The sequence below is a fragment of the Aotus nancymaae genome, unplaced genomic scaffold (genome assembly GCF_030222135.1).
Source record: "Aotus nancymaae isolate 86718 unplaced genomic scaffold, 86718_ANA_hifiasm-v0.15.2.pri h1tg000036l, whole genome shotgun sequence".
NCBI lineage: Eukaryota > Metazoa > Chordata > Mammalia > Primates > Aotidae > Aotus > Aotus nancymaae.
In genome coordinates this window covers 54318351-54330827 of record NW_026988450.1, presented here as the reverse complement: position 1 = coordinate 54330827, position 12477 = coordinate 54318351, and the positions used below count along the sequence as shown (strand labels likewise).

The 12477-nt window shown below is 35.6% G+C and overlaps 1 protein-coding gene across 1 annotated transcript in view; it reads right to left on the bottom strand.

The window, feature by feature from the left end:
- The window catches only part of ZFPM2 (zinc finger protein, FOG family member 2), a 469074-nt gene that overhangs the window by 283038 nt on the left and 173559 nt on the right, over positions 1 to 12477 (bottom strand). The window lies entirely within an intron of this gene.

Below are 12477 nucleotides of genomic sequence, written 5' to 3'. Positions count from 1 at the left end.
CACATATACATACAAGTATTTCTGGCACATGATACGTAAGGTAATATAAAAATCTCCAAGTACTATCTTTCCTATTCAAATTCCCAAGGTAAAAGCAACCCACTGCCTTTTTATACCAAGATACAGTTATTTGACCAATTGATTTACAGAAAAACAAACAATATCCTCCTCTGACATTTATAAAGTTAAGCATACATATTAAATCATTGTAATTTTTAACAGCTTATTCTCTTTCTGCAATACTTTTTGAGGCACATCCACCCTTTAACGTAAATAAAACCTCTGGAGTCCACTCATTAATCAAAGACCACTAAAAGTTAGCATAAAAAGGAAAATGTATACCACGTGATTGGCCACTGAATACCTAGTGATAAAAAATGCATAAAACTGATCTTTTGCATTATGACTACTACATCCACTATTCATAGACTGTTTTCCTCATATCAGGTACGATGTTTAACGTTTTACAAAAGAATACAGCATTAAATCCTAACAAGTCTGTTGGGGGAACTCATTATTATTTCCATTTCATAGTAGAGAAAATTGAGACCCAAGATCAACTGGTTTATAAGTGTCAAAGCTGTGATATGGCCCATGATAATCTGATTTCAAAACCTATGCTCTTCACATGTAAACAATGAAAATTATATTTTTCTCAACAGCCCAAACATTTAGTCTAAACAGGACTCCCAATGTCTTAAGCTCATTTTAAGAATATACATTTGTGATGCCTTTTTTCTTTTCTTTTTCTTTCCTTTTTTTTTTTTTTTTTTTTTGAGATGGAGTTTTGCTCTGTGGCCCAGGCGGGAGTGTAGTGGGATGATCTCAGCTCACTGCCTGCCTCCCAGGTTCAAGTGATTCTCTGCCTCAGCCTCCTGAGTAGCTGGGATTACAGGCGTGTGCCAGCACACCTGGCTAATTTTCGTATTTTTAGTAGAGATGGGGTTTCACCACGTTGGTCAGGCTGGTCTTGAACTCCTGAACCTCAAGTGATCCACCCACCTCAGCCTCCCAAAGTGCTGGGATTACAGACGTGAACCACCAAGTCTGACCTGTGGTGCCTTTTATAAGGAAAGTTCACTCTTGAGTGCCGTAACTATTGACTTGCTGGTTTGGGACTACTGGTTTGGTCTGAACTGACCAAGAGATTTCTGTAATCAAGAGTAGGCAGCAATGGTAGCTAAAGGCTCAGGGTATAATTTTGTGACCTCAAAAGAAAGGCTTTTTCCTCTAAAATAAATTACTAGTTTACATTAGATCATTTGGCTTTTTGGTACTAAACTCTTACCACTGAAACAATTCATCCAATACAATTCAAATAAATGTGAATATCAGGTCAGCAAAGCGAGGAGTTCAGAAAGTGTCTAAATTGAATACTGCTGTCCATTTAACAAACAGAGTTCTCCAGAGTTAACATAAAGCAAAGGTTTATGACAATCAGTGCCATAATTTGGGTTGGTTCTGGCCATAGGCCCCCATCTAGGTGAAGAACTGAGAAACGAACATCCACCTCCCAACTACAGCAACTGGAGTTGTTTTGCCTTTATGTTTTGAAACCTGCTAAAATGCAAATAGGCAGGAAAGAGAGAACACCTTATACATCGTCAGTTATTTACCTCTCAGTGTGGACAGGCTGATTGAAATCTTTCCTGGGAGAAGATTTGTCTATAAAATAGAAAGTCAAGGAAAGGTGGGAACATTAGCCCCTGGCAGAGCAAGGAGCTAGTAGAAGTGGAAGCTGCTGAAGGATGAGGGAGTTAGAGAGCATCACCAATAAAGACATCCTACATGCCCATCTGGACATGACCAGCCACTATTTGAAGGCCATTCTTGCTCAGTGGGAAGATTTAGTGGCTGGTCCAGAGACGGCATTCCTGAGAGCTACCAGCAGGCTTGAATCAGGGGTGCTATACTGTCTGCAGACCTGCTGTCTTCAACACTAAGCAATTGCCTGTGAGAATGACCACAGATACCCAAGCACTTTGAAGTGAATACATGAAACACGATGAAAAGGGTAAAATTTCTAAGACTTTCCCAATCCTCCTCTTTTAGAGACACTCCTTGTAGCATATGAAGTGATGAGCATTCCTGAGGCTTCAGGGAGCAGACTCAGTCCCTTATGTCCCCACCCTAGTGCCTGAATCTACAACCCAGTTCCTTCTAACCAACAGCTTGATTATTATGCTGTCATTGGAAGCAGTGTTTGAAACAACTGTTGACTTCAATAATCGATAAATTCTTGTCAGAGGTGTTTTGCAACCTCTCCACAAGAATCAGAAAGTAATTCCAATCACCTTAAATCATGTCATTTCACCCAGAGACCTTTACTGTGAATGAGGGAAGGGGGGAGATCAGAAGCAGAGAGATAAAATATCTTTTGCATATTTTAACCATAATCAATCACTTTATTTCATGACTGTATGGTGTTTGCTATCATTTCATTATAGTGAATCATCTCCAGGATAAGATTCCAAATTGAAGCAATTCCTTGGAAAGAAAAAAAAAATATGCACAGCCCCCTGCCCTGATATTTCTAAATAGTCCAACGAACAGAGTCACAAGTAGTGTTTCCCAGCAATAAAGTTGTTCTTGCTTTTCTTGGATTTTTTTAAATGTAAATTGTTCAAAAACTATTTTAAACCCAGAGTTCACATAGGGAGTGAGGTGACTTGGCTCTTTAACAGTCTCCAGAACCATCTATTTAGACATAGAAGGCTGCAATTATGGTTCTACTATAGCAAAGGAAAAAGAAGGATAAGACTACATAAAGGGTACAAACAGCTCAATATTAAATGTTGGGAAAACTATAGTTGAACTAGGACTGGTTAATCTCCATTATTGCTTTGGAAGTAGGTGAAGGAGGTATTTCAAATCACTATTTTATATATATATATATATATATATATATATATATATATATATATATTCATATATATTTCAAATCACTATTTTATATATAATACATATAATATAATATTATATATATAAAATAGTGATTGACATTATATATATATTAAATAGTGATCTGAAATACCTCCTTAATTAGTTATATACATATAAAATGTATAGATGACCATGAAATACAATAATATAAAATTGCTGGGGATTGTATCTACTATCTGTATCAGTGTGATACAGATTTAAATTGCCTACTGTATTTTAAATATGTCCTATCTCAAAATCAAATCCTTGTGTTTTATCTTCTGCATAAAAATTTATCACAAAATAGCATTAACTTTATTTTAGCAGTAGCAATGATAATAATATTTTTAAAAAATCTGTGAAACAGATCATAACTACTATTTCTCTTCCTTAAATGACTCCTAGGTTAAACAAATAATAAAAAGTGAGAAGAGAACAGAAAAAAGGATAATGTAAAGTTCAGCCATCAAAAATGGCTTCATTAAGATCCTTAATGAAGCTCATGGGAGCCATTTATTGACTCCTCAACTATTAAGATGGAACATTATTACTGCTTTAATAGTATTTCCATTTTCATTTAGGAAATAACTAATCAAGGGATCAATGTACCAAAGACTTTATTTTCTTTCCCTTGGGTCACTGCAAGTACATTTTTTAAAATGCAAAAAAACATTAAGAGCAATTCCCCCTGGCACCATATCGCATGAACAATTTAAAGAAATAACAAGAAGGGTGAAAGGTCAACAGCTACCGATCTGAGCACTGTTATAAAACAAATGAAAGTCCTTGAGTGGAAAGTCTCTCTTTCTGGGAGAGGGAAAGGATCTCTTTCACTGCAGGGAAGCTTCCCCTCCAAGGTATGCAAAGTGCCTCCACCCTGACCTGCTGTCAACCTGTAAAACATTTCTATTTCTCAGACTCACTTAGAATGCAAACTACTGTTTTCCTGGTAGTTCTCACAGCTCTGCTTCCTTTGAGGTACAGATGTGTAGCCACAGAACCCAATCAGATAACACCTATTTACATATTTATAAAGTCTCCTGTAAAATCTCCTATCAATTGTTGCTGCTATATATAGGCCTTTCAAAGTATCTTGTGGGCCCGGCGCTCTACTGCACCGCTCCCTTCAGGAACCTGATATATCGCATAATGTGATTTCAATGTAAATGGGGCCCATCACACAATCACACCACTTCACAAACTCTTTTCTGCTGGGGTAGCTTAAATCTAAACACACTCAAGCAGCTTGCTGCACTGGAGCAAGATTTCTTCCACATTAAAAAAAAAATTTTTTTTTTTTTCAAAAAAAAAAATCCAAAACCCAACACAACAATGTGAGGAGAAAAAAAAATCTGAACGTTTTCTGCAGAAAGATGGGCTGTCTCCAAATCCTTGTGCCCTATCAGACAAATTAAAGTAAATCAAGCATGAAATGAAGCCGAAGAGCCCCGAGATAAGGCTCCTTTAAGTCGTTTACAGATTAGGATAGAAGAGGTGCATCTGGTCTCTGGCAGCAAAGGAGGCCAGTTTCTCAGCTCACAATAGCAGCCTGTGTATAGGATTACCTTACCTTGTCACTGACAAGGGAGGAGACGTCTGCAAGATGTCTCTAACTAACTTCCTAATGTTGCTGGTTAAGGTCTCTTATTAAAGTATTAATTGTTTTGAGAGAAATACTTGATAAAACAAAACAACACCCCCATTTCCCTAAAAAAAAAAAAAATCCCACAGACTGATTTATGAACTGGTCAGAAGCTGATAAACTGGGGAGGTTGGGGGCAGGGGTCTGCTACCAGCAGATGAGCCTCTTCTCTTAATCAGGCAGGATTCTTCTGCTAGAGACAGAAGCTGATAAGTTTCCAGCAGGAATTAGTGACATGGCCAGGAAACTGTGTTACTGGTTGGACTGGTACTCTAGCAGCTGCCAGAGGGACTTATCTTGTTATCAGATGGGATTTTGCTGCTGTAAATGGTGAGGTGTTCTCCAAAAGAAACTGGACACTCTCTCAAAATGTTATGTGATTAATTGTTAAATTATAATAATAGGTGGGTGTAAGATTTTCTTGGAAGCATCTGGAATTCTGCAGCTTCTCAGTGAAGACCTTTTCTTTCCTTGGCACTCATAGCAGCCTGGAAACTCCCCCTTCTTTCCTTCCTTGACAAATAACTTTTTCTTCTCCAATAAATTTTATGTATACCTTGTTTCTATCTAAGAAAATTCTTAATTTTCCAACACAGCTAAAATACTGCCATCAGCCTAACACACTCAACAGTTTCAATGACTCTCAACTCCATTCTACCTCAGTTTTCTGGTTATATAGGGTGGTGGTGATGGAGGAAGTAGTGGGGTTACTGTTTTCTCCTCTCCATGGGTACCAGCACAACTTTTCCCCAAAACTAAATAAGACATTCATGCTATTGGTTCAGCCATCTTTGCACACTATCCTCAAATCACCTGAGAATGAAACAGTATAATTCTATTAGGGCATTAAGCATTACACTCTATTCCAATAGAAGCTACTTCAATGTGCCTGAGGGTACATGACATTCCTATTGCTCTTTACAGTTTATAATGTGTTGCTATTTGTATTGTCACATACAACACTTTGAGATAGGTAACATTACCACAAAGTTATGATGATAAAGTGAGGCTCAACTGGATTAAGTGACTTGCCCATAATCATTACGGTGGTTACATGCAAAGTCTAGATACATAACCAAACACTACCTTCCTTCCCAATATAAAAGACTGCCTAATGATAATAATTATCTCATGTTTGAATAAAAGGATTCACAAAGAAGTTCTCACATTGTTAGCTGATAAACACAGGTACTCACCCCTAACGTGAGATCACTCTTAGTTTCTGATTTGTGTGGTCTGCAGCATTGAGAGACACATGACATGTATTAAAACATATATATGAACGCAGGTAGATATGCTTTCATCTTAGATAACTGTATTCAGGATCTTCAGGTTAACATTACAAAATCATCGTATTAATAACAAAACAGTTGTTTGCATGAACTTTAAACATGGCCTTGGTCTGACTCTCCTGGATCCATCTGTTCTATCTACATTTCCAAAATTATCTCTTATTATGCTTTTCAAGGGATCCACTTTCAACCCTGTTAATGTATATGATTTTACTTCCTTTATTTTTGTGTTTAGATACTTATGTGAAAATAAGTGAATATATCTTTTGCAGATAATGTTTCCTATAAGTAAAAAAAAAAAAAAAAAAGTGAATGCAATTTTATTTAATGTTATTTCCCCAATTTCCATTCTAATAGCAATAGACAATAGAACAAAATATTGTATTCCCAATGGAAGGTATTTTTGAAAGAGATTAATTAGCCGGAAAAGTAAAAGTTTCAAGTATAAAGTAAATTTTAAAAATAGTATATTTAGTTTTTAAAAAATAATCTGAATTAGAAGATTCTACCTCCTGAAGAAAACAATTTAGAGTCATGTGTTACAAAGCACTTGGAAAATAACTCCTAACAGTAAACTCTGAGCATAGGAATGTCGATGAAAACTTGATGAAATTCGTATGTTCAAAACATTTATGAACATGTCTGTAATTATTTTCAGTGGAGTAGGCTGAGTATAATCCTTCACTCAGAAAAGAATTGATATATTTACAAATCTGTGACCAAATGATGATATCTAACAAGTGCTTACTGCTCGCTGCTCCAAAATAATAAACTATCTTAAATTATGCCAAAAAAGATAAGAGACATGCTTTATTTTCCTATTTATTAATACTGTGAGGAGGTGACATTTATTCATAATATTTACAGTGCTTCTTTACACTTGACTTTGGGGAAGGCACTTTTTTTGCTTCTTCATTCTGTATGATTTGGAAACAGATTTATTCCTGCTTTAAAAATATCATTGTTAAAGAGTTACAATATATTATTCCTCCATAAAATATTTCTGCCAAACACAGGCTAAAATATTCTTCATACATTTTATGTCATATTTTACCATTACTGGAATTTGAAACTGAAATTTCTTTATACAATAGGCATAAAATGAATTTATGGTATGGCATTTTATTGCCTTTTGTGTATAAATTGGCTATATATATCTCATTGATTACCAGTGATTAATCATTAGCTTAACCATTACAAATTTTCTTAAAGGAGTAGTAATAATGTTTGAAATGTAGCAGAATACTTGATCTTTCTTACATGGTTTTTAGTGAGGTAATATAGCATTTAACTAATTACAGAAGCAGTAAAAGCCAAATACTGTATTTCTATTTTACTGACTTTATTAGAATGTCAACAGAAAAAAAAAAGTATGTTTTAATATGCTGGTTTGGGAGCTATTTTCCAGTGTAAGTTAAATATGTCCTAAGACAAACATTATTTTGAGTTTTTATCTATGTAGTGAATGAACAAGGAAATAAACTAAATGATCAACACATTCCCATATGTGCTGTGTGTGTGTTTCTCTAGACCTAAATCAATGTGACTGAAAGTTGCAGTTCTTAAACTTCCTAATACTGGTCTTTTTACAGTAACAAAGTGCTATTTATATTATTAGTACCAGTAGTACTTGTAACCATTTGTAGATGATTTACTGTGTGCACTTTGATTATAGCAACTTTGCTTCTTAAATTACATCTTTTAATTCTCATGGCAGCTAACCTTGCAGAATAGATATAATTTCTTTCATTTTATAGCTGAAAATCTAAGGCTTAGAGAGCTGAAATAATGATCAAGAGTCAGAATGCACACCTAGGTCTGTATTCCAAACCCCTGTAATTTTCTGTGTGCCTTGCAATCTAGGGTCCTTTCATAATACAAATTCGACTGACATTTTTATGTATAGTCAAATACATTTGTTTCAGAAAAACCTGGTAATCATTATTAATAACTTTTTCCTTTTTCAAATTTTAATTGTAGATTAATTCATCAATAAGAAAACACTATTCCCATAATAATATATGGGAAATACAATTAGGTACTATAAACTTGTTCTCTCTTAATTTTTCCCTTCCCTAGGAACCCAAGTAAACTTAATAAACCTCAGGACTCAACAAGGCCTGTTAACATAAGCACATCTATTTCTAATTAGAAATCATTATTATACAGTGTCAAAACACGGTTGCCAAATACAAGTAAATGTGCTAAATCTACACATTGATCCTTAAGTAGTAACTAATTTTGCATTTTCACAACATTATCCTTATTTCCTGCATGTTACGGCCACATCTATTAAACTTACAATGTTTTCACGCAGGCTAGGAACTGAAAACTTATCACAGAAGTCAAACTAAAAAAGCGCGATGGCCTGCCTTATTTAATGACATCCAATTTAAGAAGGCTGTTGAAGTTCTGATGCCATCACTTCTGCGATTTCTCTTTGAAGAGTTTCTTAAATTGAGGAAGCGTAATTTTTTGACACATCACTAGGAAGTTCCAAATCATGTGAGGGACATGGAGCCAAGGTTTGTCATACTTGTTAATAGTGATGGCAGCATTCATCTATCTTAAAACCTCTTCCACTTCTCCTCTGTTCCTGCTGCTGCTTATCAACTCTCAGTCAACCATATTCTCTGAGCAATCTTGTGTTCCCTAGACTAAATAAAGACAAGATGATAATATCCTCTTCTGTCTTCCTGTATGCAATTAAGAGGGATGAAATGGGCAGTGCTCTTGGCAGGAATTCTCAGGGAGTTGTGGAAGAAAAATGTTTAAGAACCACTCCCTTGGATTTAATCCTAGGGGAGTTATCTCTACGAAAGCCCTGTTCCTTCCTTCTTGACAGTCCACAGAATACAAACATTTAAAAAATAAGGGCAGCTCCAACCAACTATCTGCAGGGGAATGTTATTCATGAAATCATGGGGTTCAAATAGTGCCACAAAACAGAATGGATACCCAGCAGAGACTGAAGGATTAATAAGACTTGAAATTCTTCTACTGCGAACCAAGGAATCAAGTTCAACATTCAATCACTTCAAATTGTTTTCTAGGTCATCGTCAGGGTGAGTTATAATAAAAACACATTTCCTCCTTTACCGCATACCTTTTCTACTGAAATAACTTTACATAAGGCATTATAAATGTGAGTAAACAGTACCCTCCTTAAGGGTGCTTGGAACTATGTGCTAATAGTCTTTATTATTTTCTCTCTACAAATACATTAAAGTATGTTAAGCCTTCATGGCACACTCCTGTTAATTCATTAATAATATCATCACATAACCCTGCTCACAGATATCAAGTGTGGCTCACTGATATTTTGGAGTCTGTTCCCAATGCATAAAGCCAGGCCAATCTTTTTTCCTATCTTTCGTCTGTCTTATTCCCATGGTCTTTATCTTTTTTTCCATGGACTATTTTCCCGAAATGTCAAAATTGTTTGGAAATTTATTCTTATCTACATAGTTAACAAATTTTATTATTGCTCACCAGCATATGATGTGTAAACTAAATGTTCTCAAATCTACAATCTAGGTCAGGATAAAGGTGTTCCATTCAGTTATTTCTGGATCATTACATATCGACATTCTTTCCAGCTTAATATAAAAGCCCTCTTCTACCCTCTTCGAGTTGTTCCCATTAAGTGTGGTTTCTACAGAGTTTTTGAATATAATTTATTTCCAGGGAGCCTCTCAGAATACCAATAGTTACCTGATACCGCTTACACACCCTAAAACAACAGTTAAGACTGAATGATAATTAGCAAAATTGATAGCTTTATCTTCTTGTTATTCAGTCCCTGTACTGTAACCTTTTAGATGTGCCCATAAGACACCAGATGCTGCTAAATATTTCCTTGAAGTTGGACTCTCTCCTTTTGGTATAAAAGGGATTTGGCTTATGTACATGCCGCTATACCAGTACAATTCCATCTTCATCAACAGAAACATAACTGGTCTTATTAATGATACCACCTGCTCATAAGTCAATTGATATGGCCCCTAGGGATGATGACTAGTAGCTGATAATCAACCGTGGAGTATGAATCCACAGACAACTGTGCACTCACCTAACCAAAGTATGGTCTAGACCGTATCTCCTTGCTTGTTGATGAGAATGTCATGTGGAGAGGAATCAAAAGCGTTACTGAAGTTGGGATAGATTACATCTATTACTTTGCCCTTATCTACATGGCCTGTCACTCTATCATAGAAGGAAATTAAATTGGCCTCGCACAATTTGCTCTTCACAAAACCATGTTGGTTGCTACCCACTAACTTTTGCTCTTCTAGATGATTGCAAATTGATTGTTTGGCGATTTGCTCTAGTATCTACCTTGGTATCAAAGTTAAGCTGACTGGTCTATAATTACCCAGATCGTCTTTTTTTCTTCTTCTTCTTTTTTAGGGATAGCCACTACTTTCCCCATAAATGGTGACATTTTTCCTGCTCTCCATAGGTTCTCCCATGTATTAATAACTCTTCAGTTTCAATCCTCAATATCTGTAGCACGTTTATATTCAATTTCTATATTTTGATTGCATCTGCTTTTTAATTGATATTCTTTTCTAATCTGTCCTTATTTTCCATGCTTTCAAAATGGGTATAACCAACTCCATTGTCTTTTAAACTGAACCTTTCTTCAATAATTCAAATTTTTTTTAAAAAAAACCTTATCTTCAAAAGGATTTTCTAAGTTAACATGTAATTCTTCCTTAATATATCACTTACTCTTTCTGTATTGGGGAACCATCTTAAAGTTGAACGTCTAATTGGTGTGCACTTGTATTGTCATATCTACTTTTACTTGAATTTTCATTTAATGTCATCCTTTATGTTCTTAATGTAAGTAAAAATGTATGTTTATTTTATATACAGTAAACTTTGATGTATAATTCCATAAATGGTGATTAACCAGAAAGCAACTAAAGAATACATATTAATGTTCTTTTGAATTAAAACACTGTGTTCTTTATTTTACCTGTTTAACACATGTTTGAAAATTTCAAAGAGATTATAGATTTTTTATAATACAGTTTATTCTGAATAAAAGTCAATTAAAAATTAATTACTAATTTATTACAAAGAAAAGAAGATGGGCCGGGCACTGTGACTCATGCCTGTAATCCCAACACTTTGGGAGGCAAAGGTGGGTGGATCACTTGAGGTCAGGAGTTCCAGACCAGACTGACCAACATGCCAAATCCTCCATCTCTAATAAAAATACAAAAATTAGCCAGGCGTGGTAGCAGGCACCTGTAATCCCAGCTACTCGGGAGGCTGAGGCAAGAGAATTGCTTGAACCTGGGAGGTGGAGGTTGCATTGAGCTGAGATTGTGCCACTGTACTCCAGCCTGGGCAACAGAGCAAGACTCAGTCTCAAAAAAAAAAAAAAAAAGAAAAAAGAAAAAAAAGAAAAGAAAAAAGATGACTATAATTAAAGAAATAGCAGATAGAAAATGTAAAAATACTAATATGATGATTCATTCCTAAAAAAGGATACATTAAAAGTCAATAAAACTGATGGCAAACTATAGAGTAGTTTCAATTTATATAAAGTTAAATACAGAGAATACTTTGTTTATTCTTACTGTTAAACAAAACAGGAGTTTATATCCAGAAAACAAAAGAGATTAAACTACAGGAAACAGCATTGAAAACAAGAGCAGTTAGAAGAGTTAAAGAAATCAAAGTTTTTTTATAACAGACTTGTTTGCAAATCTCACATATTAAAGGTCCCAGAATATAAGAAGACTTCTCAGAAATGTATGTAAGTAGACTCTGACACACTTTGGGGAGAGGAAAGATGAGACACATCTCATCAATAATATTTAGTCATATGAATAAATTTTTAGTACAATATAGTACAAAGTGGATCTTTAAACCTTGTCCCAAGATTACGGATCATTTTCCTCACCTTTTTCAGAAACTATTTACTATACAGATTACATAGAAGTTTAATAAAATTTGATGAAAAATTACTTAACAAAGTTTATAAAAATTATCTTGTTGAAATTTTATAATCAATGCTTAGAGAAAAGTAAATTGGGGCCAGGCACAGTGGCTCATGCCTATAATATCAGCATTTTGGGAGGCCGAGATAGGTGGATCACAAGGTCAGGAGTTCAAGACCAGCCTGGCCAAGATGGTGAAACCCCATCTCTAATAAAACTACAAAAATTAGCATGCGCCTATAATTCCAGCTACTCAGGAGGCTGAGGCCAGGGTGAACCTGGGAGGCAGAGGTTCTAGTGAGCCAAGACTGTGCCACTGCACTCCAGCCTGGGCTACAGAGAGAGACTCTGTCTCAAAGGAAAAAAAAAAGTAAATTGGATGGGGCAGGGCACAGTGGCTCACACTTGTAATCCTAGCAATTTGGAAGGCCCAGGTAGGTGGATCACTTCAAGTTAGGGGTTCAAAACTACCCTGGCCAACATGGTGAAACCCACATCTCTACTAAAAATACAAGTAATTAGCTGGGTGTGGTGGTGGGCGCCTGTAATCCCAGCTATTTGGAAGGCTAAGGCAGGAAAATTGCAGAAAACCTGGAAGGCGGAGGTTGCAGCAAGCTGAGATTGTGACACTGCACTTCAGCCTGGGCAACAGAGCAAGATTCTG